Source organism: Cibotium barometz, chromosome 25, assembly GCF_041138505.1.
Source record: "Cibotium barometz isolate CiBa-2024 chromosome 25, ASM4113850v1, whole genome shotgun sequence".
Taxonomy (NCBI): domain Eukaryota; kingdom Viridiplantae; phylum Streptophyta; class Polypodiopsida; order Cyatheales; family Cibotiaceae; genus Cibotium; species Cibotium barometz.
This window is the reverse complement of record NC_141070.1, coordinates 36,856,715-36,862,089: the sequence shown is the minus strand read 5'-3', so window position 1 is coordinate 36,862,089 and position 5,375 is coordinate 36,856,715.

Sequence of the window (5,375 nt, the reverse complement as noted above, 5' to 3'; positions counted from 1 at the left end):
AGGATTCAAAAAATCAGAATCCAAATCAATTCATCCATTTTCAACCAGAATTCTAAAATCATATCAACCAGCATTCGAAATCATCATCTAGGATAGCATTTTTGCTTATAACTTCAAGGTCTTAGATTAACTTGTATATATTGTCAGTAAAGAGCTGCAGTATACCCATGGTATACACGGGTAGCCACAGTCCTTGGAGCTATAAGGTGAATACCATCATATCTAGGCCTCAAGCAAGTCAGGGATTCCACACAATTACGGTACTTCCATCTAAAAACCCAATTTCCAATTTATTAATTTCCATTATAAATATCAGTTTGTATGAATTTCAACACACAATTACAATCTTTTACTGATAACTCATAAATTTTTATCATATCTTGCTTCTTGGTTTATCAACTTCAACCAATTCTCTGTGATACTAGATGTGAGATCCGTGCCCCCTCTGCACATCGACGAATTCTGGCATGCTCGCAGTAGCAACCTCTTGTGCAAGGGGCAGAGTTTCCCACTCGAGGCCTCGTCGAATGTCCGAACAAGAGACTAATCCCTCGGTTCATTCAAAACCAAGCCACGAAAAAACTTCCCTTGCCCAGAAAGCATAGGCGATTCCTCCAGGAAAAATATTCTAACATAGTCAAGAGCCTTAACTACCCTTTTGCATTCTGACCGCAGGTCACATGGCCAGATCAAGGGAGGAACTTGCACTTGGATCATAGAGACCAATACTTTTTTCCCCGTCAAAGAGGCACAACCATTGATTCTTTTCCATAGAACAAGGATTATCCGTGATTTACTTCAACTATCATAACTTTAACATAATTGAATTTTATTATAGGAATCCATCAGTCTAACCTAACCCCATCCAATACCCCAGCCAATCCCATGGGTTAACCACTGTATTAATAGGATCCATTATAAAAATTCGGTTATTTTTTGTCCAGAATACTACGGAAAAGAATTCCTAGGCCCCTTAGTCGGCTCTCATGCAAAACTTAAATAGACACACCACTTACGCACCCAATATGAAATTGCCTTTTCTTAGACTCAACTATCTCCAAAATAGCATTGCAATAAAACCACAATGTTTCCCATCATAATCCTCAGTATTTCATTTCCAATTTCAACTTCGAATCATTTCTTCCTTGGCGTACCTATGGCATCATTGGCAACTAGAACGCTCACCACCTGCTCAGGGGCCTTTTCAATAGTTCCTAGCCCATAGTACCCAGGAATATAATCAAGTATTCCATTCATTTCTTCCTCAGCATACCTATGGCATCACTTGGACGGTTCACCTCAAAAACATTTAGTGTACCACGTGCGATCAAAAGGAGGGGCATTTTAATTCAAAATTTGGGAAAATGTTTACATGATTACAATAACAGGAGGGTTATTTTAATTCAACTTAAAAAAAAATCCGTTAGTTCATAATTAAAGAGGGGTGGTTTTATTGGGGAAAAATTTTTAGTTAAGGGGTTTTTTAAATGCCCCTTGAACGCACGTGATACATATGATTTTTTAGAAGTGCACCCCCCAAGTGGCATTATTGGCACAACCAGAACGCTCACCTCCTGCTCACTCAGGGACCTTTTCGATAGTTCCTAGCCCATAGTACCTAGGAATATAATCACATAGAATCCATATGGACTCTCCGTTGAAGATCAGCTAGATCAACCAACAAGATCCATGTAAAAGAGCCATGAACTCATCCATTGAAGACCAGCAAGGCCAATCAACCAGATCCATGCCTGTGTTCAGAAAACTTACTCCAAGTCATTTTCTTCCTCCTCTACGTATGCGTGGGTATCCTCGGCAACCCAGAGCCCGAGCAACGTATGGTCAGCACCCTCTAGGCTCCTTCGTAGGTGACCTAGCACTTCACTCATAGGCCGCTTCCTTGGTCCCTCATCCATTGTACCAAAAGCTCACCATTTTAACCAAATCAAGGCTCGTTAAGACCTCGACCGATCTTGTCACATGAGACATCCTTCTTTGACTTTGCGTCAGCTGTTTTGTAACTTTTTCCACTTAGGTCCCCACGACCTCATTCCACAAGATAGTCAAAATGCTTCCCCCAGCATCCTTGAAGTAAAACAATCTTTAAAAAATAGGTTTCACATACAAATACAATTTCCAAACAAAATTCCCATCTTTCCTCATTACACATCCTTTCACATTATTCCTTATCATTACACATCCTTTCACATCATTTCTCATAATCTCTCATCATCTCTCATCATTCCATATCATTCCATGCCATTTCTCATTATCCCACATTTTTTATATCAATTCACATCATCCCACATCAATTCACATTCATTCACATCATCCCACATCAATTCACATTCATTCACATCATCCCACATCATTCCCACATTCATTCACATCATTCCCACATTTATTCACATCATCCCATATCATTTTCACATTCATTCACATCATCCCACATCAATTCACATTCATTCACATCATCCCATATTCATTCACATCATCCCACATCAATTCACATTCATTCACATCATCCCACATCATTTCCACATTAAATGACATCATCCCATATCAATTCACATCCAATCACATCATCCCACATCAATTCACATCCAATCACATCAATTCACATCCAATCACATCATTTTCACATTCATTCACATCATCTCACATCATTTCCACATTCATTCACATCATCTCACATTCACTCACATTATCCCGCATCATTCCCACATCATTCACATGATCCCAAATCATTTCCACATCATTCACCTCATTCACACATCATTTCCACATCATTTACATCATCCACACATCATTTCCACAATGCTCCACATCAACCCACATCATTTCCCATCAATCCACACATTCCACACATCACTTCTCATCTCTCCACATCATCTCACACATTACTTATCATCACTCCACATTATTCCACACATCCTACATCAACCAGATTAAAAGTATAGTTACTCTACCTTTTTAAAACAAATAGTGACATGACTTTCTAACTCTCGCTCATTACTTGGCTCAGTTAAAGACAACTTTTTCTCCACCCAATTCCATTAAATCCAAATTTTTGTTTACTTTTTGGATCCTCGATTCTTTCACAGACTCCAGATTCCTTTCCCAGGGAATCTAGGGATAAGTTAGTCACAATTATTTACGTTCATCCAACTATGCATGTTTCTGGTCTTTTCTCTGGGTAATCAACTTTAGCTAATTCGCTCTGATACCAGTTGAGAGATCCCTACCCCCTCTGCGCAACAAATTATGGGGTGCTAACAGCAGAGGTAGTACTTCTTACATAGGGCAGAGACTCTCACTCGAGGCCTTGCCCACCACGGATGTCCGGACAAGGAGGCTGATCCCATGGTTCTCCCAAAGCCAAACACAAAAATACTTCCCTCGCCCAGAAGGCATAGGCGATTCCTCTGGGAAAATTTATTCTAACGCAGTCAAGAGTCTTAACTACCCTATTGTATTCCAACCAAACCTGTAGGTCACATGGCCAGGTCCATGGAAGAACTTAAACTTGGATCATAGAGACCAACGCTTTTTTCCCCGTTAAGAGGCACAGCCGTGGATTCTTTTCCATAGAACAAGGATTATCCGTGATTTACTTCAACTATCGTAACTTAATAGAATTGAATTTTATTTTAGGAATCCATCAGTCCAGCCTAACCCCATCCAATCCCATGGGTTAGCCAACTAGCCAATTGCCCAACCACTGTATTGATAGGATCCATTTAGAAATTCAGTTATATTTTGTCTCGGGTGGGTACCAGGGAAAAGAGTTCCCATGCTCCCTAGCCAGTGCTTCAAGTAAAATTCAAGATAGTCATTCCTTCATTGGTGTACCTATGGCATCATTGGCAACCACAATGCTCACCACCTGCTCATTCACGGGCCTTGTCAATAGTTTCTAGCTCATAGTACCAGGAAATATAATCACATAGAAATCCAGATGGGCTCTCCGTTGAAGATCAGCGAGATCAATCAACAAGATCCATATAAAAGGGTCGTGAACTCATCCGTTTGAAGACCAGTAAGGCCAATCAACCAGATCCATACCCGTGTTTAGAAAATAACTCCAATTCATTTTCTTCCCTGACGTATGTGTGGGTATCTTCCGCGACCTCCTAGAGCCCGAGCACCATATGGTCAGCACCCTCTAGGATCCTTCGTAGGTCACCTAGCACTTCACTCATAGGCCGCTTCCTTGGTCCCTCATCCACTGCACTAGAAGCTCACCATTTTAATCGAACCGAGGCTGGTCACAAGACCTTGGCCGACTTTGCCATGCGAGACATCATTCATTGACTCTCCGTCAGCTATTGCAACCTTTTCACTTACATCCTCCGACCTTAGTCGACAAATAGTCAAGATGTAAGTGCAGTGTACGGTTGTTGGTACAAAGCAAAGTACGGGTGAAGGTGTGATGTACCATCAAAATGCACTAGTCATTGGTTTGCATGGGCTTGGGGAAATGTACGGTGGTGGTGCACAGGCAAAGGTGTGGTACACATGTATCCTTTTGGCCAAAGGCAGCAGCGATGTCGTGGACTCCACATAGCGGTACGTGTGGACCATACAATGGTTGGTTGGCCTTTGGTCCTTACGTGGCAATTGTATGGGTGTTTTGGTGAGTGTGTACGGTCCTTTTTGGGGCGGGGTTCCCAAATTTGGGGCATCGACCTCGATTTGCGTGCCGTAGTGCTGCCCGAGGAGGCGAAACTATTTTTCCAATGAAAATGTTCGAGATGTTCCCCTGGTCGTTGGGGTGTAGATCGTAAGTCAATCGGATGCCTGATCGTGTATTTATTAAGGTCTAAAGGTCTTCCTTTTTTAAACTAAAAATAACTAAAATTCGCGTATAAGCTTGATCCTGTGTCCGTTTTGGATGCTGTAAAATCCTAAATTAGGGTAAAATCAAAATTTGAAGATTCTAAGTGGAAATGGCTCGTTTAATAAAATCATTGATTTTTACATCATAAAAACTCATAAATTCATCTATTACAAGGACATTTGTTTATTAGTAAAGATGGGCATGTTACATCCTTGCCCCCTTAAAGAAATCAAGATGGGCATGTTACATCCTTTCCCCCTTAAAGAAATCAAGATGTCCTCATCTCATCATGAATTAGGGGTAATGCTTTAAGAGTGTAGTTTCATCTTCCCAAATTGCATCCTCTTCAGGGTAGTCTTTCCACTATACTAGATGTTCTACAAGAGTTCTATTTTACGGAGCTGTCTTTCTCTAGAATCTATGATCCTACTAGGTTGTAATTCAAGGACTCCTTGAGTAGGGATTATAACTTGATCATCATCAAGAATATGATCGAGACTGGGTACATAAGGCTTTAACAAGCTTACATGAAATA